We start from the raw sequence: 27,662 nt of genomic DNA on the forward strand, positions 1-27,662 counted from the left end.
AACTAGTAATGGCGCACCACACCCACGGTGCGCCATTAGTAATAAATTTTGTTTTTTTTTCAAAATTCTAATGGCGCACCGCACACCAGGTACGCCATTAGTAATATATTACTAATGGCGTACCTGTATGTGGTGCGCCATTGCTATATTCTAATGGCGCACCACACACGTGGTGCGCCATTAGTGACCATTTAATCTATAGTCGTTTTCCTAGTAGTGATCACTCAATATGAAACTACTTCATAACCAGATGTCGGCGACCCGCCCCATCGGACAACGCCAGACCTGGTGCAGGGCATGTGCACAACGCTCGAGGACCTCCGTGACGCTGTTGGTGCTGGGAAGGATGAGAGGCTCGAGGCAAACCTGAAACTAATTAGGTTGGTGGGTGTTTTAGTTTGCTAGATGGATGCACTTCAGTTATAGGAGAGCTTGCCTTGTATGTTTTATGTCAATTCATGGTTTCATGTCAAATAGCAATTTACAGAGTTCCAGTCCACAATATCATTCCCTACTGTTGCTATACATACACCTATATAAATCCTCTGTGATTACCCAGCACCATGGTTTAAACGGGACTACCATGCTTCTATGTGGTCCCATAAAGTCAGAACCCTCAAAGAATTTAGATAGAAGGTGCACACAATTCTTGTTTGCCGGTTTAGCATTTTATCACGTTTCTTATTTTATCCGTGTTTCTCTTTGATCCATAAAGGTTGCTTCTGTGGTCCGCTGCTGGTGGTCCTTTATATGGATTCAACATTTGTTTCTTACTCTTCGTTGCTCAAGAAACCATTAGATGTTGTTCTTAGGATTCATTGCCTGTCAGCTGTGCTATGACTTCCATAAGTTAGCATCATTTATATGTCAGTATTTTGCTGTTAGTAACTTTAATAAAATTGTTAACCTATATTTGCTGGACAGGGGGTAACATCGGACCAGTGATATTGAGGTGCCGTTGGCCATGGGCGCATCTGTCCATAGCTAGGAGTAGGATTGTTAGTTTGTTACAACATATGGATGATATGCACACGGAAGGTGCTCTAATAATCCCCACTATTATTTATTTGTAACATCTGCTAACGGTTTTGTATTTGAAAAATAATATCATGGTTGTTTCTTATATACGCAGGGTGATTTAAACAAGCCAGAATTGTTTCGGCTATGATCCACAACATAGATGGGGGATTTTAAAATGTCAGACAAGAAAGTTATCGGCCTGGTAGGTTCAAATTCAGTTCTTTTTTTCATTTTCTTTTCTATTACAAAATCATTTTTTGTCAAAATCTTATCGATGTCTTGACTGACTATGCAACATAATCTTGAGTATGATTCATATAGTTTGGTATTTATATTGTGTTTAATGCTCAAGTCTTTTCACCAGACAATATTATTAATTGATCGAATTAATCTAAGCCCAATCATCTTACATGAGATTTTTGTCTTGCCTCAGTGACACAACCAAAACTATTTTTTTGGTGGTGTTATAATCATGATACTTGTGCATTACGAGCTTTTAACTTTTGTGGTTTGTTAACACGATTATTTGACATATTCACTTACACAAGTACTATCACATGAGTAAATCATGCGCGCGTCGTTTGTATAATCATGACTTCGGGCTGTCTGGGTGGTAGCAAAACTACATGCGGTGGCATCCCGGGTTTGACACTGTTTCGATCTATGGTTGCTTCTTTCGATCCAACATTGAGGTCATTCATGAGCGAGATTGGACGGCACCATGGCACCACTGCTGCTCCGCCGGATGCATGGTCTGATTCTTGTTTTTGTATTGGTTAGATTACTTGCTTATGTCTTGATGAAGAGAGTTTACTTCCTGGCCCTAGAACTCTTATGTTTGATTAATTATTTTGATTTTGTTCCTTAGGTTAATAGAATATTATTGCAGTTTTTTGTACAGATGTTCCATTTTACCTAGGGATAAAAAGTGCAATATAAAGGTTCAGTAAAGGATCTGAACTTATATCTGATCATTTAGGTGCTGAATTTGTCTATCTGAACTTTATTGGCACTGAAATTATCTTGATGACTGATATTATCTGATGTAACATACGTTGGGATAAATAATACTATACAAGTGGATATGAGGGATAAATAATATAATAGATGAGGGCGTGCTTAAGATTTTTTTAGAAGTGTTTCTAATCATTACTAAATTCTTTCAAAGCAAGGGAACGATTTAAAGTTCTGTCCTGCATATAAAGCAGTGATTCATTTCCCTTTGAGTAGCTAAACATATAGTGGAAGAAGGGCTTCTATGTCACATCCATGGGTTCATATTTAGTTCCATGATAGCATTAGTAATAGAAGAGAAAGCATACTTGCTTCTCTGTGTTTTATATATGGTTTAAAAGTGTCTTCTGGGTTACTCTTTCATTATTTTACAGGATTTGTTGTACATTGGTCCTACATGCCTCTGTCTGAGGCTGTTACGAGCTACTATCAGTTCCATTCCATTCTTATGTTTGAGAGATGGCGCCTGATTGCTCTGTCCTTGGAGGGGTTTAGACTGATGTTTTTGTTAGTGATGGAGGCGTTCAGTCACAGATACATTTTTTCCGGGGCGGTTCTTTCGATGGTTTTTTGTGTGTGGAAGTTCTTTCGATGGTTGTTTTCTTTTGATGGTCGTTGTTCATTGTATGGCCAGGCAGTTTCCAGGTGGTTCACATTTTTACAGGAGGCACATGCTTTTGTTCATCTTGCTTCTTGGCAATACATTTTTTTGTTTTGGCATGTACAAGATGTGAATTTATTAGTGTTGCTTCAGACTAAGTCTGGACCATGCTGGTTCTAATAATGTGTTCTTTGATGCTTCTGCGGGTTGTATATTTTTGCATGCTCAGTGTGGGTAAACATATGGAGTTTTTCTATCTCTCTTGACTTCTCACTTTAACTTTTCGGGACATGAACATTGAAGTTACTATGGCTACCATAAAAAGGCATATTATGGCCTAATAAACTCTTAGTTGCATTAGTACTGATGATATGCTTTCTATCTGTCCTGATGTAATTCAGGAAATTTCTTTGCAAGGAAAAATATTATCTATAGTTAAAAGATACAATTCTTATTGTGGAGATAAACATGTTCTTGTTATATCATTTTCTGCAGTAGCTACCTCTTGAAATACAAATGTAGTAGGGTCAATAAATTTTGGATGAGAAGTGTATGTTTAGAGTTCCTAAATAAGTTTACATACCATCGACTCTTCATAAATCAAGTGTATTGTTCCTTGATTTACTAGAAGAAAATACAGTATATGTCATGGAGTCATCTTATTGAGACTTTTCTTCCGCGGATACTACAGATGCTTTGTGAGAGGATGCTTCTGCTGGAGACCTTGATCCAGTCCAATGATTTATCCGACAAGGAGGTGAGCTCACATGTAAACATGTGTTTGTTTAAGACACTAAGAAAAAACACACGTCTTCTGAAATGCTTTACTCTATTTCGTAATTGAAGGAAAAATCTAATGTATTTCTAGACTTCTTTATGCACATATTGTCTGGAAAAAAAATTGTTAATGTGATCAAAATTATGAATAGGAAGTGTATTGTGTCATCATTATAGAATGGAGCTCTGATTTTAATATACAAGGTAAGCTCATGGAAAGGTAAAAAATAATTCAACATTCAAATTCTTCATGCCAACCTGAAACTTGGAACACAACAGAATTCAGTGAACTCGCTCTAAACAAATTTTGTGATGGTGTCCGCATTCACTAGTCGCACAATGCAGGAGAAGCATCGTTGGGGTCCTCATTGTCACCAAGGGGATGCAACCTACATCAATCGTGTAGAGAGCCACTGATGTGTCCGTACCCATGTTGTGCTACACCGAGCTTCAGGAAAAATAATATATTTCTGGGATTAGTCCTCAACAGGCAAGAAGAAGTGCCATCACTGGTATGAAACTCATGCCAGGGGAAGGGATTCCATCACTGCCTTTTGATCAGCAAGTGTAATCTCCATTGATGATCATCCCTGTTCAGCATTCATCAACAGAATGCCATCTTCAGGCACCTCTCTAGGCCCTCACTCTGAATTCTTTCGGTTTTAAGTAAGGAAACAATCTATATGCATCTAAACAATTTTTTTCCAATTTATTGCTGCTCTGCTATGCCACTGTTTCTAGATCTTGTTCATAGTGTTCGAGTTTACATAGTCTCAATGTTCACTGAATAATATGAGAGGATTGATTGATGCTATATATACAGCCAAGTTTCTACACACTTGCATCAGTTTGCAGATATTTCCAGTTAAAAGATTGTACTCTGCTCTGCTCTGAGCTGGGCATTCTATTTCTCTGTAAAACAATTGCTTGCTTTGTTTGTCAATCCTTGCTTATTTACTTTTTGTACGTTTTGGATGCAGTAGGTGCCCTCCCTCCATGGACGAGGAGGACATTGACCTGGACCATGACGACGACGTCGTCCACCCCACACAAGGTCGTTGCCACCCAATAAACTTCTTTTCTTCTTCCATTCCAAGTTACATCTGCTCTGTTTCTGCAATCGACTCATTGTTCACTAACTATAGATCCCTATGCTGCTGTTGGTGGTGGTTGGTGAGGTGACGCTGGAAGGCGCGGAGGCGTCGTCGATGAAAGAGAAAAAGAAGAGGACATACCGTACAGCTGCCCACCGCTGCTCACCTTGATGGCTCGACCACCTCTTCTATGCCGCCGCCGACACAGGGGGAGGCCGAGGTGATCATCGACGGTGCTCACCCCGACCCCCTTGGGATCTAGGGGAAGGGGCTATGGCGGCGGCGGCACTGGGAGAGGCGGCGGCGACAGCGGCGCTCGGAGAGGAGGCACCTACTTTATTTCTACTTCTACTTTTCTTCTGCACCTATAGTTTCAATGCTTTATCTGCTCGTGGAGCTATGCTTCTGTTGCATTGGGCTAAGGTTTGATTGCTTGAAGGTGTATGTCAAGGTATAAGTGCAGCCTCATTGTTGATGATGAATACCGTGGAGTAAGAATGATCTGGCTCAGCAATTTTCTGGTTCAGGTCGTAGACATATTCGGGTTCTAGGTCACATAAATAAAATTTAGAGTTAATTAATCTGGCTCAGCAATTTTCTGCATTAGACATCTTTTTATGCTTAGTTTTTTTTTTGTGAATTCTACAATTTGTAGCTTTGTGCTAAACTGACATTTTTTAGTCACCTACATTCTAGGATGTTTTCAAACTGATAATATTTTTGTAAGTTTAGGTTCGCACTTGGCTTTATGTAACACCCCGAATGTAATTTACCTTATATGTATCCCAACTCTTGCCGTTTCCGGCACTAAATTATTTTGTTTTCCTCGGGTTCGTGTTTTTGTCTCCATGTGTTGTTGCCTTTGTCATGCATCTCATATCATGTCATCATGTGCATTGCATTTGCATTCGTGTTCGTCTCATTCATCCGAGCATTTTCCCCGTCGTCCGTTTTGCATTCCGGCGCTCCTATCTCCTCCAGTGGTCCTTTCTACCTCTTTTCATGTGTGGGGGTTAAACATTTCCGGATTGGACCGAGACTTGCCATGCGGCCTTGGTTTACTACCGGTAGACCGCCTGTCAAGTTTCGTGCCATTTGGACTTCGTTTGATACTCCAACAGTTAACCGAGGGACCGAAAAGGCCTCGTGTGTGTTACAGTCCAACACCCTTTAAATTTGGCCCAAACCACCTAAACCCTCTCCATCATCTAGAGCGTTCAGTCACGATCGCGTGGCCGAAAACCGCACTCCATTTGGAGCTTCCTAGCTCCCTCTATGCCTATATATAGATCCCTTCCCCGAAATCCGGACGAAACCCTAGTCCCCTCCCTCTCCACGCGCCGCTGGACACTTTTTCGTCCGGTCGGACACGTCCGAATCCACCGCCGCCGCCATGTGTCGCAGCGGGATTGGCCGCCGCCCGGTCCCCAGTTCGCCGCGCCGCCAGGGCCCGGGAAGCCCATCGCCGGCCCCCGCGGCCCATCCCGAGAGCGCCGCCGCCCGCTTCGTCCGCCCGCGACCCGCCGTCTCCTTCCACCGGCCCCGGCGCCAGGGTCGCCGCGCCGGCCACCGCACCAACTCCTGCGTGCCGCCCCGACCGGCTGCCACGTCCCTCCACCGCCCGCTCCGGCCGGCACCAAGTCCGCCCTCGCCACGCCACCGCGGGTCCTCGCCGGCTTCATCCCCTCCGACCTCTCCTAGCTCCTTCCGGCGACCTCGGCAAGTCCGGCCACCGCGGCGCCATTCCCGTCAAACCTCGTTGGGCGTGCAAGCTAAAGTGGATCCAGATCTGGAACTTCACCCGGTTGACTTTTCCCCCGAAAACCCTAATTATTTTGCAAACTTTGGCATGTCGTAAATCTGCATCCGTAGCTTCGATTTGCGCGTGTAGCATATCAAAATGTTCCTCTCAGAGAGTACATCATTTCATATCATTGCATTATTTTCATTTGAGCTCATCTTGATGCCCGAAATGCTGTTGGAAGAGGGCTATGTGATAAAATTGCCAGATCTGTTTCATCAAATAGATATTTGTCATTTTTGCCATGATTAATGTGTGCATGATATGCTCCTGAGCTCTATATGAGTTTTGTTATATGCTATGCCATCTTTATAGAGGTGCTTAGCATGTGTTTTTGTGATATGTGTGGTGACTAGCACAAGCTTGCAAAGTAGCGTACTCGGTAATGTTGTTTTCAAGGACTTGGAATTTCACTAAATCCTTGTTTTGATTTTGTCATTATGCCATATGTTCATGTTGTTTCCTAGTGATCTGTGCCTCTTTTGAGGATGATCAGTAAGGATGATTTGTTAACATTGTGGTGCTCTATCCATCCATGTCTTTGTTTGCATTTATGGAGCACCCTAGCTTGAATCAATCGAGCTCTACTTTTGCTATTTCGCAAATCCTGGCAGATTGTTAACTTGTTAGCGATTTTGCCGAGGATGTTGCTATTGATCCGTGCATGCTATGTTGTTGTTCTTGCCATGTCTAGCTTCCATGACATGTATTCTTGATGGGTGTATGATTAGTTTGTCATGCCATGCTCTGTAGTGAGTGCATCGAGCTCGTGAACATGCCTACTCGCTAACTGATTTGCATGCTCCAGTTTTTCACCAAGTCTGTAATCTGATTATGTTTTTGCCATGTTCACATGCTTGCAATTGGATTTTCTGATCCCTTTTGGCTCAAGGTCACTAAGGGATTTTTGTTAAGTGCTTTTTGTTAAGTGCTTTGAGTAGCTTCATGTCATGCCTTACTTTGCCATGTTAAGTTCCTGTAGCATGTAGTTTTCATTGTCTAAAGTGTGCTACCTGATGTTAAAATTCCAGACTTGTGTTAATTTCACTAAGTCTGAAACATGTTATCATTTGCATTTTTGCCATGCTTGTTTGAACCTGTTAATGGATGAATTGGCCGTAGCTCAGTGTTCATCTTTTGTCAAGCATCATGAGTGGATCCCTGCCATGTATTTTGATGTCATGTTTGAGTGTTGTAGCATATTTATCTTGACACATTTAGATGGCTACTTGCTGATTATCGCAGACCGGTGCCATATTTGTTTTGCTTGCCATTTCCAAACCGTGCATCCGATTCCGGTGATCTTTATATCGATTTCAACCGAAATCACCTCACCTTTCCAGTGGAACTTTTGGATTTCCATGTTGAGGCCAGGTTCAATCATTCCTTGTCAAATTTTGCATATGCATCACATATCGCATCCCGCATAGCATACCATGTTTGCATCATGTTGCTGGACTTGTTTTACCATTGTCGAGGATGTCTTGTAGAACCGGGATGCCGAGTCTGATCGGAATGTCTCGGGAGAAGGAATATCCTTCGTTGACCGTGAGAGCTTGTGATGGGCTAAGTTGGGACTCCCTGCAGGGATTTGAACTTTCGAAAGCCGTGCCCGCGGTTATGGGCAGATGGGAATTTGTTAATGTCCGGTTGTAGATAACATGAAACTTAACTTAATTAAAATGAATCAACCGCGTGTGTAACCGTGATGGTCTCTTCTCGGCGGAGTCCGGGAAGTGAACACGGTGTTGGAGTAATGCTTGACGTAGGTTGTTATAGGATCACTTCTTGATCATAGTTCTTCGATTCGTGCTTTGCCTTCTCTTCTCGCTCTCTTTTGCGAATAGGTTAGCCACCATAAATGCTAGTCACTTGCTGCAGCTCCACATATTACCTTGCCTTACCTATAAGTTTAAATAGTCTTGATCGCGAGGGTGCGAGATTGCTGAGTCCCCGTGACTCACAGATTACTTCCAAACCAGATGCAGGGACCGATGATACTGTTCCAGACGATGCGCTTGAGCTCAAGTAGGAGTTCGACGAAGACTCTCGCCGTTACTATGTGTCTTTCCCAGATGATCAGTAGTGGTGCCGAGTTGGGGCGATCGGGGACCGTGTCGCATGTGGGGGTTGATCTTTTATTTTGGTACCGTAGTCGGACCATGAGTGTATTGGATGATTGTAATGTTATTCATGTATTTGGGTGACGTGACGACTGTCGGCCAACTATGTATCCTTTCCCTTTTTATATATTTACATGGGTTGTTGTGAAGATTACCTTACTTGCGACATTGCTTTCAATGCGGTTATGCCTCTAAGTCGTGCTTCGACACGTAGGAGATATAGCCGCATCGAGGGCGTTACACTTTATTAGAATTAGAATATAGAAAATGTGTTGGAGAAGTGCCTATTTTGAAGATTCATTGCTTTAACCATTTGTTTTTATGAAATAATATACGGTCAGTTTAAAATCATTTTCATGTAGATTGGATTTTGTTATAGGAACACTCAAAGAAACTAAAGTTTGATCATGGAAAGGTCCAACTTAAATTTATTTAAATGATCATAATTTAATAGCACATGCTAAACCTAAATTACTACTAACTTAGTATTACCCGCTTGATCAAAACATTGGGACCGGCACCCTCGCGCCATGGCGCGATCCCGATCTAGTACAGTTACTAAGCTCCCAGGAATTGAGAGCTCCTGATGCGCTCCTGGTGCATCGGGGCTTTGGTCAACGCTCATGGCCCCATCTACAGGTGTGACTGACGATAGCTTTGGTGCAACTGTTTGAGTCGGTTTCTTCCCATAATACAACTGTGCGAGCGACGAAGAGCCACATGACCTCGTGCCCCCGACCCCTCCGAGCCCCTCTCTTTCTCGAGGGCGTTATAGCCGCATCGAGGGCGTTACAAGTTGGTAATCAGAGCCTTCCCCGACTTTAGGAGCCCCCCTACTTGATCGAATAGCTGGCGTTGTTGAGTCTAGAAAAATGTTTTGAGTCATTTAGGATTATATATATCAGAGAGTTAGGACTCTTTTTACTCCCCAGTCCCTTCATCGCTCTGGTAAAGCATCCTGACGTAGAGTTTTGACTCTTCTCTTCTCAAATTTCACTAAAAAAATTTAGGATCACGCGGGTATCTTGGAATCGTTCCGATCGATTTGTGACGAGAACATTGTTCTTGGTGCCTCCTGTCATTTAGGGGTTGTGGAAGTGTCCCGGGGAGTTGAGCTCCGAGGTGTTGTCGTCACAATTTTATCGTTGCAGTTCTGGAATACCTGAGTTTAGTTTCGCCGACATCGAAAATCTCTTTTATGCAGTTGTTGGTGAGATAACCTCGACGCTACCCAGTACTAGGGCGGGAGTTCGGGAGTATTGCCATAACTCGTATAACGGATGGTTTTCAAAGGTTGAGGTAGACGATTTCCGAAGTTTTTCTCGGTTATGTGTTGAAGGATGAATACAGCTGGATGTAGGATTTGCTAGATTTGGGTGAGATATTATGCTTCCCCTGTATCCCCAACACCTGATTGCATAACCGGAAAGGTTCGAGAGTTTCATAGATGGGAATTCTTGTAGCTCTAGTTCTTTTTCCACGGATATTTGGTTTGAGATTGGGTGATCCTTACCAGGTATTCGTTCTTGTTCTGTACCTTGTTGTTTTTCTTCTACCTCAATTCTAAGTGGCTTCTCAATTTATGGATATGTGACCATTTCAATTGGAATGCATTCGTTCATTTTGTTCGGATGTGAAGTCTATATGTTGCAATTTCAACCCGTTTGATTCAGCTTCAATATTTGTCTGTCAATGTGCTAATGGATGTCAACCTCTTCAGGATGGCTCCTCCAACGCGCATGACTCTGAATCCTGATCCGCCACCACCACCTCCACCTTCGGAGGCATGGCAAGCTCTGATGGCCGCTACCAATGTAAACACGCAGCTGATCATGCAACTTCTTCAAGAGCGCAATCAAGGGAACCAGGGCCAAGGCAACATTCAGAATCACTTTGCTACACTCAACTAGTTCCTTGCTAACTAGCCAAAGACCTTCAGCAATTGTGTTGAGGCAACAGACGCTGATGATTGGCTCGTGGACATATGCAAGCATTTCGAGTGCAGTAACGCCAGGCATGAGGACTTTGTCAAGTTCGCTTCCTTCCAACTCAAAGACCAAGCTGCAGAATGGTTTCAGCAGTACAAAGATTCCAGAGGAGGCCGTGTGATTGCCTGGGATGAATCCCGTCAAGACTTCAAAGCTCGTCATATTCCTCAGAGCGTGGTTGAAAGCAAGCATGAGGAATTCCGCAACCTGAAGCAAGGCTCTATGTCTGTTTACGAGTACGACAAGATGTTTCAGAAGCTCGCCCGTTTTGCTAAGCAGGACGTCCCTGACGAGAAGAGCATGATATATCAGTTCAAGGGTGGTCTCAGAGAAGAAATCCAGCTAGCTCTCGTTCTCTTTGAGCCCAAGAGGTACGATGAGTTTTACAACATGGCAATGAAGCAAGAGACTGCTCAACTGAAATGCGATGCTTCCAAGAAGCGAGTCAGAGATGCAACTCCTCCTTCCTCAACTCAAGTGGCTAAGCAGCAGAAGTATTGGCTTCCTCATCCGTTCCGTCAGCCTTATCAGCAGAAGAGCAAAGGTGGCAGTGGATCTTCCCACCCACCCAACCCTGGCTTTCAGAACAAGACTTTATCTCAAGCTCCAAGATCGAGTGCTCCATATCACCATCCGCTCTCGGAGGTCATGTGCAACAAGTGCCAACAGAAGGGTTACTATGCCAACAAATGCTTCAATCAGAGGCGTCTCCCTCCTCTTCCTCCTGTGAGATCGGCAAGTACAGCTGTGGTCAAGCATAACCCCAAGTACGCCAAGGTCAACTTGATGAATGCAGCTCAGGCAGAGGACTCGTCAGATGTCATCATGGGTAACCTTCCTATTAACGATGTTCCTGCAAAAGTACTTTTTGATACTGGTGCATCGCATTGTTTCATCTCGAGACCTTTTGCATCTAAGTATGAGTTGTCTTCTCAAGTTTTGCATAAACCATTAGCAGTTCTCTCACCGGGTAAATGTTTGCTCGCAAACTACGAGATTCCGGAATTTCTATCATGATGGGTGATTTCAAGTTTCTGGCTTCTCCAATGGTCCTTGGTAACTCGGATATTGATCTTATTCTTGGAATGGACTGGCTTTCTAAGCACAAGGGTCAGCTTGATTGTGCAGCCAGGCAGATTCAATTGACTCATTCGTCTGAGGATGTAATTGTCTTTGCCGCTCGGGATAAAACCATCCGTCTGTTTTCTCTCAATGAGAAGGGTGAACTGGATGCCATCTCAAATTCCAGCCGTTTGCGAATATCAAGATGTCTTTCCAGAAGAGCTTCCAGGAATGCCTCCGCACCGGCCAATTGAATTCGTCATCGATCTTGAGCCTGGCACAGAACCTATTTGCAAACGTCCTTACAAGCTTGGACCTGAAGAGTTGAAGGAGCTGAAGAAACAACTCGATATTCAAGAGCGAATGGGTCTCATCCGGCCTAGTTCTTCTCCATGGGGTTGTGGAGTTCTTTTTGTGAAAAAGAAGGATGGAACGGACCGACTTTGTGTTGACTACCATCCATTGAACAAGAAGACTATCAAGAACAAATACCCACTTCCCAACATCAACGAGCTTTTTGAACAACTCAAAGGTGCTCAAGTATTCTCCAAGCTTGATCTCCGTATGGGCTATCACCAGATTCGAATCCGTGAGCAAGATATTCCCAAGACGGCTTTCAGAACAAGCTATGGTTCATATGAATACACTGTCATGTCTTTTGGTCTCGTCAACGCTCCTCCGACTTTCTCTCGCATGATGAACTTCATCTTCAACGCCTACACAAATGACTTCGTCTTGGTCTACCTCGATGACATTCTGGTCTTTTCGAAGAACAAGGAAGATCATGCCAAGCACTTGCGTTTGGTGCTCGATAAGCTCAGAGAACATCAGTTCTACACCAAGTTCTCAAAGTGCGAGTTTTGGCTCGATGAGGTTCTCTATCTTGGGCATATCATCTCTGCCAAGGGCATAGCGGTGAATCTTGAGAAGGTGTCTGCAATTGTGAATTGGGAACCACCTCAGAACGTGAAGCAACTCTGCAGCTTCCTTGGTCTCGCAAGCTACTGTCGAAGATTCGTTGAGAACTTTTCAAAGATCGCGAAGCCTCTTTCAAACCTTCTCCAGAAGCACGTCAAGTACGTTTGGTCTCCTGAATGTGACATCGCTTTCAACACCTTGAAAGAGAAATTAGTCACTGCTCCAGTTCTGACTCCTCCTGATGAATCCAAACCATTCGAGGTCTTCTGCGATGCCTCTCTTCAAGGTCTTGGTGAAGTGTTGATGCAAGAGAAGAAAGTTGTGGCTTATACGTCTCGCCAGTTGAAGCCCAACGAGAAGAACTACCCCACTCATGACCTTGAGTTGGCGGCAGTTGTGCATTCTCTTTTGACTTGGAGACATCTCTTATTGGGAAGAATGGACATTTTCACTGACCACAAGAGTCTCAAGTACATCTTCACTCAACCTAATCTCAACCTCAGGCAGACTCGTTGGGTCGAAATGATTCAAGAGTATAATCCGAGCATCGAATATACTTCAGGCAAGGCCAATGTGATTGATGACGCTTTGAGCAGGAAGGCTTACTGCAATAGTCTGATTCTCAAGCCTTACCAACCTGAGCTTTGTGAAGCTTTCCACAAACTCAATTTGCAAGTTGTTCCTCAAGGTTTCCTCGCCAACCTCCAAGTCTCTCCTACTTTGGAAGATCAGATTCACGAGGCTCAACTTCTTGATGCTATGGTGAAGAAGGTGAAGATTGGGATTGCCAAGAGTCAATCCAAGTACAAGTGCTATCGCCTTGATGACAAGGATACTCTCTTCTTCGAGGATCGCATTGTTGTGCCTAAAGGTGACCTTCGTAAAGTCATTATGAACGAGGCTCACAATTCACTCCTCTCTATCCACCCTGGGAGTACGAAGATGTACCGGGACCTCAAGCAGGTTTATTGGTGGACTCGAATGAAGCGCGAGATCGCTCAATTCGTGAATGAATGTGATGTCTGCATAAGAGTGAAGGCAGAACACCAACGACCAGCTGGTCTCCTTCAACCTCTTGCCATTCCAGAATGGAAGTTTGACCACATTGAGATGGACTTCGTGACAGGTTTTCCAAAGTCCAAGCGTGGCAATGATGTTATATTCGTTGTCATCGACAAACTCACTAAAGTGGCTCACTTTCTGCCTATCAAAGAGTCTATCACTGCAGCTCAATTGGCGGAGTTGTATACCTCTCGAATTATCTCTCTGCACGGCATTCCGCAGTTGATATCTTCAGACCGTGGCAGCATCTTTACCTCCAAGTTTTGGGATTCTTTTCAGAAGGCCATGGGCACCAGCATCCATTTCAGCACGGCTTTTCATCCTCAAACTAGCGGTCAAGTCGAGCGTGTCAATCAGATTCTTGAAGATATGCTCAGGGCTTGCGCTATCTCTTTCGGTATGAAGTGGGAAGATTGTCTTCCATATGCCGAGTTCTCCTACAACAACAGTTTTCAAGCGAGTTCGGGCAAGGCCCCATTTGAAATTCTCTATGGCAGGAAGTGTCGTACTCCTCTTAACTGGTCAGAGACCGGTAAACGTCAACTTCTTGGTAATGACTTGATCACAGAGGCAGAGGAAATGTGCAAAGTCATTCGTGACAACCTCAAAGCAGCGCAATCGCGCCAGAAGAGCTACTATGATAGTAAGCATCATGATTTGGCTTTCGAGATCGGAGACCATGTTTACCTCCGCGTCTCTCCAATGAAAGGTACTTGTCGCTTCGGTATCAAAGGAAAGCTTGCCCCTAGATACGTGGGTCCTTTCAAGATCGTCAGCAAGAGAGGCGATCTCGCCTATCAACTCGAGTTTCCTTCAAACTTTGCAAACATGCACGACGTGTTCCATGTCTCTCAGCTCCGCAAGTGCTTCAAGACCCCTGACCGCACCGTCAACTTTGAAGACATTGATCTCCAAGAAGACCTCTCTTATCATGAGCACCCAGTTGCTATTCTTGAAGAAATTGGGCGCAAGACTCGCAATAAGGCAATCAAATTCCTCAAATTCAAGTGGTCACACCATTCCGACCGTGAAGCCACCTGGGAACGCGAGGATCACCTCCGTTCTGAGTACCCGGCGTTTTTCCAGTCCTAGATTTCGAGACGAGACCTTTCGTAGTGGTGGAGTGTTGTAACACCCCGGATGTAATTTACCTTATATGTATCCCAACTATTGCCGTTTCCAGCACTAAGTTATTTTATTTTCCTCGGGTTCGGGTTTTGTCTCCGTGTGTTGTTGCCTTTATCATGCATCTCATATCATGTCATCATGTGCATTGCATTTGCATACGTGTTCGTCTCATGCATCCAAGCATTTTCCCCGTTGTCCGTTTTGCATTCCGGCGCTCCTATCTCCTCCGGTGGTCCTTTCTACCTCTTTTCGTGTGTGAGGGTTAAACATTTCCGGATTGGACCGAGACTTGCAATGCGGCCTTGGTTTACTACCGGTAGACCGCCTGTCAAGTTTCGTGCCATTTGGACTTCGTTCGATACTCCAACGGTTAACCGAGGGACCGAAAAGGCCTCGTGTGTGTTGTAGCCCAACACCCTTTCAATTTGGCCCAAACCCACCTAAACCCTCTCCATCATCTAAAGCGTTCGATCACGATCGCGTGGCCGAAAACCGCACTCCATTCGGAGCTTCCTAACTCCCTCTATGCCTATATATATATCCCTTCCCCGAAATCCGGACGAAACCCTAGTCCCCTCCCTCTCCACGCGCCGCCGGACACTTTTCCGTCCGGCCGGACACGTCTGAATCCACCGCTGCCGCCACGTGTCGCAGCGGGATTGGCCGCCGCCCGGTCCCCAGGTCGCCGCGCCGCTAGGGCCCGGGAAGCCCATCGCCGGCCCCCGCGGCCCATCCCGAGAGCGCCGCCGCCCGCTTCGTCCGCCCGCGACCCGCCGTCTCCTTCTGCCGGCCCTGCCGCCAGGGTTGCCACGCCGGCCACCGCACCAACTCCGGCGTGCCGCCCCGACCGGCTGCCGCGTCCCTCCACTGCCCGCTCCGCCCGGTACCAAGTCCGCCCTCGCCGCGCCGCCGCGGGTCCTCGCCGGCTTCCTCCCCTCCGACCTCTCCTAGCTCCTTCCGGCGACCTCGGCAAGTGTGGCCACCGCGGCGCCATTCCCGTCGAACCTCGTTGGGCGTGCAAGTTAAAGTGGATCCAGATCTGGAACTTCACCCGGTTGACTTTTCCCCCGAAAACCCTAATTATTTTGCAAACTTTGGCATGTCGTAACTCTGCATCCGTAGCTCCGATTTGCGCGTGTAGCATATCAAAATGTTCGTCTCAGAGAGTACATCATTTCTTCTCATTGCATTATTTTCATTTGAGCTCATCTTGATGCCCGAAATGCTATTGGAAGAGGGCTATGTGATAAAATTGCCAGATCTGTTTCATCAAATAGATATTTGCCATTTTTGCCATGATTAATGTGTGCATGATATGCTCCTAAGCTCTACATGAGCTTTGTTATATGACATGACATCTTTACAGAGGTGCTTACCATGTATTTTTGTGATATGTGTGGTGACTAGCACAAGCTTGCAAAGTAGCGTACTCGGTAATGATGTTTTCAAGGACTTAGAATTTCACTAAGTCCTTGTTCTGATTTTGTCATTATGCCATATGTTCATGTTGTTTCCTAGTGATCCGTGCCTTTTTTGAGGATGATCAGTAAGGATGATTTGTTAACATTGTGGTGCTCTATCCATCCATGTCTTTGTTTGCATTTATGGAGCACCCTAGCTTGAGTCAATCGAGCTCTACTTTTGCTATTTCGCGAATCCTGGCAGATTGTTGACTTGTTAGCGATTTTGCCGAGGATGTTGCTATTGATCCGTGCATGGTATGTTGTTGTTCTTGCCATGTCTAGCTTCCATGACATGTATTCTTGATGGGTGTATGCTTAGTTTGTCATGCCATGCTCTGTAGTGAGTGCATCGAGCTCGTGAACATGCCTACTCGCTAACTGATTTGCATGCTCCAGTTTTTTACTAAGTCTGTAATCTGATTATATTTTTGCCATGTTCACATACTTGCAATTGGATTTTCTGATCCCTTTTGGCTCAAGGTCACTAAGGGATTTTTGTTAAGTGCTTTGAGTAGCTTCATGTCATGCCTTACTTTGCCATGTTAAGTTCCTGTAGCATGTAGTTTTCATGCTCTAAAGTGTGCTACCTGATGTTAAAATTCCAGACTTGTGTTAATTTCACCAAGTCTGAAACCTGTTATCATTTGCATTTTTGCCATGCTTGTTTGAACCTGTTAATGGATGAATTGGCCGTAGCTCATTGTTCATCTTTTGTCAAGCATCATGAGTGGATCCCTACCATGTATTTTGTTGTCATGTTTGAGTGTTGTAGCATATTTATCTTGACACATTTAGATGGCTACTTGCTGATTATCGCAGACCGGTGCCATATTTGTTTTGCTTGCCATTTCCAAAGCCGCGAGAGTGCGCACATTTCGCGACTCTTATTGGGTTTAATGAGCGATCCCTACTTCCTCGATGGGGAGCGGCGTCTATATATATTAGCGATCGGGCAGGAGCCTGCTTTGGCATTGGCATACAAGAAGATACAAGAGTTTGAGAAGAATACGGAGAGGGAAGGTTGGTTGAGATTACATATTTTCTCTAACAGACCGCTCCAACGACGACCAGTGGTTGCGCATGACGTACAACTACAAGAAGGTCGGGAAGGCCATGGAGCTTCTCCGATGGACCAAGACGTCCAGAATCTGCAGCAAAATAGTTTCCACTAGCGGGTAGTGCGCGGCGGCACACCGCGCTTCGTTGGCTTGTTTGGGGTTTGTTTTTCTGAGTTTTTGAGAATTGTTGTACGTTCTACATATGTGTATCTTTGTAGTGAGCGAGAGGGTAGTTGTGTTGTAATAGTTTCTATATAGAACTTTTACATTGTGATAGCTAAAACAAATGCATAGAAGACACGGTTACAACTGGTGGCCTAGTAGTCTACTTTTTTTAGGTTTGTCTAAAGATGTTTGTTATAGAGCGGAAGCCAGTTCTTCCCTTCAGTTTTCTGAGGCTAGTTTCCAGTGTAGATGGTCGGGGTATTGACGGTTGATGTGCTGCCAGACTCGTAGCGGAGTGATAAGATGTCGGCAAACTGAAAGTAGATTTTTCTTGGGTATTCTTGTCGGACAATGATGTTAATGTTTCAATCTGTATGCTTGTCTACTATTGAAAGGATCGATATGGTTGACTAGAGGGGGGGTGAATAGGCAACTACCAATTTTTTAACTTAACTTTATCAAATTAAACTTTGCATCAAAGTAGGTTGTCTAGATGTGCAACTAGGTGAGCAACCTATATGATGCAGTACCAACAAGCAAACAAGCAAGTAAGAGAAGTAACACTAAAGAGCTTGCACAAGTAAAGGTAAGAGATAACCAAGAGTGGATCCCGTGAAGACGAGGATGTGTTACCGAAGTTCCTTCCCTTTGAAGGGAAGTACGTCTCCGTTAGAGCGTTGTGGAAGCACAATGCTCCCCAAGAAGCCACTAGGGCTACCGTATTCTCCTCACACCCTCACACAATGCGAGATGCCGTGATTCCACTATTGGTGCCCTTGAAGGCGGCGACCGAACCTTTACAAACAAGGTTGGGGCAATCTCCACAACTTAATCGGAGGCTCCCAACAAAACCACGAAGCTTCACCGCAATGGACTATGGCTCCGTGGTGACCTCAACCGTCTAGGGTGCTCAAACACCCAAGAGTAACAAGATCTGCTAGGGATGAGTGGGGGAATCAAAAATCCCTTGGTGGAAGTGTAAATCGGGGCCTTCCCAACCACTCCCGAGCAAATCAACAAGTTTGATTGGTTAGAGAGATAGATGGGCGAAAATGGAGCTTGGAGCATTTAATGGAGCTTGAGCAATAAATGGAGCTTGAGGGGGAAGAGGTAGGTCAAAGGGAAGAAGGGGACCCCCTTTTATAGTGGGGGCAACAATCCAACCGTTGCCCCCCACCAACCATCCCCGCACAGGGCGGTACTACCGCTAAGAGGGGGCGGTACTACCGCTAAGTCAGCGGTACTGCCGCACCAGCCAGCGGCACTGCCGCGCAGAGAAGACTAGGAGGGAATAGGACCCAATGCGGTACTACCGTGGTGGTAGGGGCGGTACTACCGCTCCTGAAACGGTACTACCGCCTCTACAACCGCAACTAGTGCCGCAAAACCCGACACGAGAAAAAGAGCCCTCGAGTCGAGGCGGTAGGAGCCAGACAGCCCAGCGGTACTACGGCAGCGGGGCCACGGGCGGTACTACCGCTATGGAGTGGAACTACCGCTTGTGACCCTTCGGCCGTACTACCGCTGGTAGTGCGGTACTACCGCTGGGACACAGAAAAGAGAGAGAGAGGATCTCTCCAAAGAGGCTGAGGACGAGGTGGTGGTGCCAGGCACCCCAGCAGTACTACTGCTGTGGAGTCACGGGCGGTACTACCGCTGTGGAGCGGTACTGCCGCTTGTGGCTCCTCAGCGGTACTACGACTGGGTTGCGCGGTACTACCGCTGGGACCCAGACAGGACAAAGAAAAGTGAAGAGATCTCTTCAATGGAATGGAAAAGCTCAGAGGGTGAGAAGCTGATGTGTACGAATTGATTCCACCCATGCAATACCCCAGCGGACCCCCTCTTGATAAAACGATGCCCTCTACGCAACTAGTCCACCGAGAGAGAAACGAAAGAGCTACACCGTCTTGAAAGACACTCCGAAGGGAAGAAAACGTCTCGTGCCAGGGGTGAATCTGTGAATTATTCAAAGCACATGATTAGTCCGCAAACATGTTGTCATCAATCACCAAAACTACCTTGAGAGAGATATGCCGTAACAATCTCCCCTTTTTGGTGGATTGATGACAACTAAGGATTTGCGCAAGGAAAAGAAATAAATGTAAGAAAACTAAGAACTACAAAATATAGACGGGCTCCCCCAGAATGTGTGCACCTAGTTAGAGGAGCAATCGGAAAGCAAGACACACACATACGAACCAACACTCGCCCTATATTTTATAGTCCAACAATACTAAACAGAAGATATATGAGAGAAGAGTATAAAACAGGACAAGCATGTAACTCATAATAAACTACAGTACTGAATAGACATAAGTAATAAGGTAGCGATAGGGAGCATATGTCTCACACCATATGTCTAGAACTTAGGTCTCACAGGCACCAAACCAAACAAAGACACCGAGAGAACACACAAGAAAACACAAGACGACACACACAAACTCAAAGCACGGCAACAACACAAATCCCTACACTCTCTCCCCCTTTGGCAGCAAGACACCAAAAAGGGCAAAGAGTTACGCTACGACTCCAGGTGATGGGAAGATGAGGATCTCGAACATCACATCTCAGCGTGATCGTCTGCATCTTCATCGTGGGTCAAAAACTGCTCGGCATCAGAGTCGGTCCAAGGGCAATGCTGATGAATCCATTCCTCCTCTTCAGTGATCTGACCCTCAGAACCACTGGCAACTGTTGCTCCCATCTGATGCATGAGCTCCTTGTGGCGCATCCTGGCATGCTTCTCCGCCACATGAGTCATGTACTGACCATGAGACTCCATGCAGAAAAGCTTCTTCATCTTGCGTTTAGGCTTTTGTGCCCACGACGGTTCTATACTAGAGGGCCCAAAGTCCTCCTCATGATCATCAGTGGCAGCCCCACCCTCGGTCCCCATGGCAGCAGCAGCAGCAGCAGACGGACCCCCTATTTGAGGCGCTGGGGTGACCCAATTGTCCTTCTTCCTCAGATGCTTGATCTCATGAGAAACCAAGTCTCCAGTTTCTAGCAACACTCTGGGATAGATCTGTGCCCAGGCCCTCTCAATGAGCCTCATGATGAATGGACCATATATCGGGCACTTGCGCTCAGACACGGCAGAGAGAAGTTCAGACCACATGACATGAGAAATATTCAGGCTCTCTCCAGTGTTTGCGTCCTTCTCATGCTGACAGAACAGAAGCATGTCCACGAGATAAGAGTGGACCATATCCAGATTCCCGATGCGAGGAAAGAGAGTCTCACAGAAGATACGATGAAGAATGTCCAGATACGGAGACAGCTCATAGGTTTTCTTCTTAGTCACTGGGTGAACTTTCACAGTGCAGTAGGGCCAAAGGGCTTGCTTGTGGGTGGACGTATCATTGCGGTGAGGGCGGAAACCGACTGGAGTCTCAAGCCCGTGATCCACCACATCAAGTAACTCCATGAAAGCCTTCCACTTGATGGAGAGCAGCTTGCCATTGGTCATCCATGTCAGAGTTCTGTCGACATCTGTCCCAAGATGAACGGTGGCAAAGAATTGAGCCACCAAATCTGCATCCAAATCCTTGTTGAATTGCATGATCCTGAGAATGTTCAGCTGAGTGCACATCTGAAGGGCTTGGCCAAAGTACTCCGGGTCCTTCTCCATAGCATCAGTGTCAATGGAGCGAACATCAACAAAGAGATTCTTCTTGGCCTTGATCACATCAAAATAGATGGCAAACTGAAATCGGTTCCAGAACGAGCGGCTGACCAAAGTGGGTTCTTGGTCCACCTCATAGGGATTGCGGCGACGCTTTTCCCAAAACTCCTTGTTGGTCATCTCAGTCACAGTCTTCCCCTTTGAATTGTTGGCGGATCTCTTCGATTGCTGAGGAGGTGGAGGAACACTTGCGGATGCACTTGCTGGAGGCGGTTGGGTGCTAGAGGAACCACCAGCTGGCTCAGAGGTGCGGTAGCGTTTTGATGTTGCACGCCCGGGGTTGATACGGCGAGCTTGATGCTCAGAATGATCATCACCTGGAGCCAAACACAAGAACACGCAAAACAACCAGAAAGAACGAGCATAAGCCAACAAACACAACAAAAAGGATCAAGGTAAAGCAGGAATATGATGGAATTTGGCAGGCAGCGGTAGTACCGTGACATGCCCGCAGTAGTACCACCCAAGCGGTAGTACCGTACCAAAGAGAGCGGTAGTACCGCTCGAGGTCAAGCGGTAGTACCGCTCCAACGAGAGCGGTAGTACTGCTCGGGGCGGAGAAACAGCGGTTTCCTACATCACGAGGCGGAGAAACAACGGTTTCCTACTACCGTGGTCAGATCCAGCACTACCGGCCTGCCAAATTCAAAAATATTCCTACCAAACTCTAATCGAGATAGTCTAGTTGCCTTCTCCAACCAACTCAAGCCTAGATTTAGCCAAAAATCTAGAGATGCAACCATCATTGCCCCTAAGAAACTGAAAACGAGACAAAAGAAGAGAAGGAATGGGGGCAATACCGGCATCCATGACAAGAGAACGAGGTGGGGATCGACTCCACCAAAGGAAATGGAGAGGAACGCCCCGGAGACGAAGATCCGCCGGAGCCCTCCCGCGGCGAGTTGAGGCTGGAGAGAGGAAGAGGAAAGAGGGAGCGAAGCGAATGGGTATGGGGGAGAAGAAACCTCCCCCTGCCTCGATATAACCCCCTGGTCCCGTCCCTCAACGGTAGTACCGTGCTGGGGGCGGTAGTACCGCGCACCACCAGCGGTAGTACCGCCCAGCACGCCACGGCAACCTAACAACAAGGCTTTTTCTCGAACAAAACGGCAAGAAAAGAGAGCACACCAGCAAACGATCAAGACGCACCTCTTCAAAAGAGGGCGGTGGCCGAGGCCACCTATGTTTGAGTCAAGAGGTATGGCGCCGCGGAGATTTTAACCTTGGGCCCATGACCAAAACTCGTCTTTGAAACACAAGTACCATCAACAATGGCTAAAGTGAAAGAGTTGATCAATTTATACATAATGGGGGGAGGGAGAGTTCATTGAGAGAACAACACCCCCCCCCTATGTCCATGCCTACACCTAAACTAGACAGCAAATTGAGCGTGGTGGGGTGTGCAAGGGTTCAAGCCACATTGCTCGAATCAATGATATTTAGCTCATGCCTTAACTCGCGAAATCTTGCTTCATCCAAGGGCTTCGTGAAAATATCTGCAAGGTTGTCATGAGTGTTGACATAGTTGAGCTCGATCTCTCCTCGTCTAATGTGATCCCGGATGAAGTGATACCGAATCTCAATATGCTTCATCTTGAAGTGTTGCACCGGGTTGAGAGAGATCTTGATGGCACTTTCATTGTCACACCAAAGAGGCACTTTGTCACAAGTGACACCATAATCCTTTAAAGTTTGCCTCATCCATAGGAGTTGTGCACAACAATTATCGGCGGCAACATACTCCGCCTCAGTGGATGAGAGAGACACACAACTTTGCGTTTTGGAAAACCAACTTACCAAAGAGCAACCAAGAATTGGCACCCTCCGGGAGTGGACTTCCTATCCACTTTGTCTCCCGCCCAATCGGAATCCAAGTACCCTACAAGCTTGAAGTTTGATCCTCTTGGGTACCATAAGCCAAAGTTTGGGGTATGAGCCAAATATCGAAAGATTCGTTTGACCGCCACATAGTGACTTTCCTTAGGTGCGGCTTGAAACCGTGCACAAATTCCCACACTCAACATGATATCCGGTCTAGATGCACAAAGGTAAAGCAAGGAACCAATCATGGAGCGATATACCTTTTGATCCACCACTTTACCATTGAGACCTAAGTCAAGTTGGCACTTGGTGGGCATTGGAGTGGAAGCCGGCTTGATGTCACTTAGTTTGAATCTCTTGAGCATGTCTTGAGTGTATTTGGATTGATTGATGAAGGTTCCTTCTCTTCTTTGCTTCACTTCGAACCCTAGAAAGAACTTCAACTCTCCCATGGAGGACATCTCGAACTTTGAGGTCATAAGAGCGGCAAATTCCTCATTGAAAGCTTTGTTAGGAGAACCAAAGATAATGTCATCAATATATAATTGGCACACAAACAACTCCTCTTTGACCTTCTTAGTAAAAAGAGTGGAGTCGATTAGCCCAACTTCAAAACAACAATCTTGTAACAACTCGGTAAGGTGGTCATACCACGCACGTGGGGCTTGTTTAAGGCCATAGAGTGCCTTATCGAGTTGATACACATGATCGGGAAGGTAGGGATCCTCAAACCCGGGGGGTTGCTTGACGTAAACCAATTCATTAATAGGACCATTAAGAAAAGCACTCTTCACATCCATTTGTTGTAACTTAAAGTTATGATGAGAAGCATATGCAATCAACATGCGAATGGATTCAAGATGAGCTACGGGAGCAAAGGTTTCACCGTAGTCAATACCCTCGACTTGGGAGTAGCCTTGTGCTACCAAACGAGCCTTGTTGCGAATGATCATCCCATGGGTATCTTGCTTGTTCTTGAATATCCACTTGGTTCCAATGACATTGTGGTTCCCCGTTGGCCTTGGCACCAATCTCCACACTTTTGTTGCGCTCGAAGTTGTTGAGTTCTTCATGCATGGCATTGAGCCAATCCGGATCTTCTAGCGCCTCATAGACCTTGTGGGGTTCCACACAAGAGACAAACGTGTGATGCTCACAATAGTTTGCTAATTGTCTACGAGTGCTTACCCCCTTTCTTAAGCTTCCAAGCACATTCGTCATGAGCTGATCCTTTGTTGAGAGCTTGGATGCAATCTTGGCGGCACGACGCTCTAATTCCTCCTCGGTGGTGAGTTGAGGAGCGGTTACTTGATCATCTTGAGCGCCGTCATGAACTTGTTCTTGATCTTGAACTTGCTCGGGGGAGAGAACTTGACCTTGGGCATCACTTGGTGTGTCAACACCGTCTTGAGTATGATCTTGCCCTTGGTCTTGTTCATGCGGTTGAGGGCCTTCACTTTGTTCTTCGGAAGCGTATGGGCCTTGGGTTGGTGATGGCTCCACTTTAGTGGAGCATTGTCCTTCTCCTTCAGCCACAAGGGGTTCCTCAATGGGTAGTGTCGTGGAATTAACACGTCAGATGTCCTTAGTGTGAGGACTTAGTCGCGAGGCCAACGCATCTACGTGGTAGCTTGAGAGGGGTTGAGCGGAATCGAGAGACGCAACACAAGACAAGGGTTTAGACAGCTTCGGGCCCCGGGAAACATCATCCGGTAAAAACCCTACATGCTGTTTGAGGCTAGATCTCATTATCATCACGAGGGAGTCGCCATAAACCGGCTCTCCTCTAATTGTGTCTAGCCCTAGAGATTGTTGATTGTTGTCTGTCCCCCTTTGGGGAGCCCTGCCCCTCCTTATATATGTAGAAGGGGCGAGTTACATGTGGAGTCCTATTAAGATTAGGACTAGTCTATCTCTAATACAAACCGGATACAAGTCCTGGTCTTAACTCTTTGTAAGGTAAATATTCCTTTCCTCTTAAACCGGCCCACCATAATATGAACCGGCCTTCATGAACCGCCAGACGGGCCACCGGGTCTTGTCGCTCCTCTGGCCCGCCTGCCGGATTACCAATGAACTGTAAACCGTCTGGTCTGTGCAGGTCACCGGTGAATCGCCAAGTCCGGCCGGCTTATCCTTCCGGCCGGTTTACGCCGCGGGGCATATCCCCGACATTAGCCCCCAAGTTTAGCTTGGATTTATCCATGGTAAACTTATGCTGCAAAAATAAACACAAGAACAAATTTGACAGGTTGTGCTCTGGATTAAGAATTCTTGTAAACCGGCACCTGATCGTCCTTAAGTCCTTGTCATTTCCTCCTTCTAGAAAATCCGGGTTAATAACCAGCTTCATACTCAAATTGCTAATGTTGGTTTCTTATAGAAAAAATATTGTGAAGAATAATCCACTTGAGTCGGCTTCCAAAACGCCGGTTTAAGAAATATTGGTCTTTGAAATACTCATCTGATATTCAACCGGTTTGAAGATGTAAAAACTTGCCGGTTTAACATTACCAAAATGGCCGGGTTATAAAACTGATGATTCCGGATTATGACCGTTTATAGATGCCGGGTTATGATTGTTGATGATGCCGGGTTGCAGCCACAGGGTCGTAATGATTAATTGGTGACACCGGGTCAATCTGGTTTGCTCAAAACTGAGAATTTGAAAATATTTCTCCTTATATGCATATTACCTGTAGCCCCCAAGTCTTGAGCAGAACAAAGTGATGGTTTAAGACTTGCTTCAATATGAATACTGCCTCGGATGAAGAAATCCCTATTGTTCATCCCAGTCACGAATAAAAACTGAACACTCCATATTATGTAGCCCCCAAGTGTCGGCTTGTCATGCTTGCAGCAACCTGGGACTTGTAATTGCCTGATGCTCAAAAAACTTCAACCAGTGTAGCCCCCAAGGGCCGGGTCATTATGCAATAATGAGCAGGGACTTTTGAAAATATGATCATGTAGAATGTAACAGCAACGTGTAACCCTCAAGGGCCGGCTCAATAAGATGATTATTGAGCTGGGACTTTATATATAATGAAAATAACATCTTATAATGTAGCTTCCATCATAGGGCTTGAACCCACGTCCACAAGGTTAAGAGCTTTGTGTTTTACCAACCGAGCAATGAACCCTTTAATATAATGGATTAAGTCTTGTATACCTTGAATGTTTGACAGGAGCAATTGCTAGCCCCCAAGGGCCGGCTCATTATGATATGATGAGTTGGGTCTTCAATAAATGAGCAAAAAATGACTTTGCATTAGCCCCCAAGTGTCATGGTGCATGCTTGCAGCGATATGAGACTTGCATATAACCTCAATTTGAATAATGTAGCCCCCAAGTGCCGGGTCGTAAGCCTGCAGCGACTCGGGACTATTCCTTCAATTGTAGAATAAACCATATCCTTTGATAAAATAATATCCAATGCGCTAAAGCGACTTTGAAAACCTCAATAATATCGGTTATTAATAAAAATCCAGCCATGTTGGCTATTCAAGATAATATAATCCGGTATGAAAACCATATTCATTCAATATCATAATGAAAATTCAGCCAAGTTCGGCTATTTGAATAATATAACCCAATGATTTATAAGCGCATCATTCCAATGTCGCAATCCAAATATATACTGGTGACTTATATTCAAAAGCCAGGCCGGTTTAATAAACACCGACGATTTATAATCATGCTTTATTCAACCTGTTTCTGCATACAACAAGTTTAAAGTGTCCTGGCGGTTTACCGCCGGACGGGTCATAATGCCCAACATATAACCTGGGTTTATAACCAAGGCTGCACTTAAGAACAATCAAATATGAAATATATCATACCTGTGACATTGAATCACCTCGCTGGTTTACCAACTTTCTGTAGTAAGGGTGATAATCCCAATCTTGAGTACTGATAACTCCTTCCATATTGTGTCGGTTTATGATAAAACCGCACCGGGTTATGATAGACACCGGATTATCCATATATAATACTGGCGACATGTAGTTGAACCAGACCGGATTAATAATCGCCGGATTATAATTGGTCATGTACTGACAATTTGTAATTGAAAGTCAAGCCGGGTTAATGAACGCCGGTTTACTCCATAATAGGATGATAATAGAAAATCAAATCGGGCAGATGGCCCCCGAATTAGGACTTGACCGTGTTCCGTCAATTTGTAATTGATAGTTGAACCGGATTAAAACGTTGTCGGTTTAAAAAATGCAACAAAAATCAAATAACAGTTATGAAAAAATATGGAAGCAAAGGCAATGATAAAAACCGTTTGCAAAAATATGCTATACTGAGCTGATCAGATGGTATTACCATGGTCGGACAGGACCAAGCCCCCAATAGGAGTGACAATGATTCAAGTCAGCCAGGTCCCCAAATGATTCGTGGCATATATGCCAGATCAAGAGGCGTGGCAATGGTTCGGGTTCGACCAAGCCCCCAAGTGATTTTGTGGCCTTAGGCCGACCAAGAGGCGTGACTGGTTCAGACTTGACCATGTCCCCAAGTGATATGGTGGTTGTCGCCTATCAAAAGGTGTCGCGTTGGTTCGGACACGACCAAGGCCCCCAGTGATGTATAAAAAGCAAATGTCAAGGGGTAAACTGGAGTCCGCTTTAAAAACAGAGCCACTCCATGTAACCACGCATGATAAGAAAGACAGAGACCCCGCTTTATGAAGCAGAAGCCCCCATGTGATCAATAATATGTTAGGCCAATAAGGCAGGATACCCATGTTTGAACCGCGCATCATGGCAGCAGGTCCTCTTCGGTAATTTTTAACTTTTTTGCAAGAGATAAATTCTTCTTGAACCGGATAGTGAGAGCTTCAAAGCTTCGTGCGAGACAAATTCCCCTTGAA

Source organism: Triticum aestivum, chromosome 5A (genome assembly GCF_018294505.1).
Source record: "Triticum aestivum cultivar Chinese Spring chromosome 5A, IWGSC CS RefSeq v2.1, whole genome shotgun sequence".
Lineage (NCBI taxonomy): Eukaryota > Viridiplantae > Streptophyta > Magnoliopsida > Poales > Poaceae > Triticum > Triticum aestivum.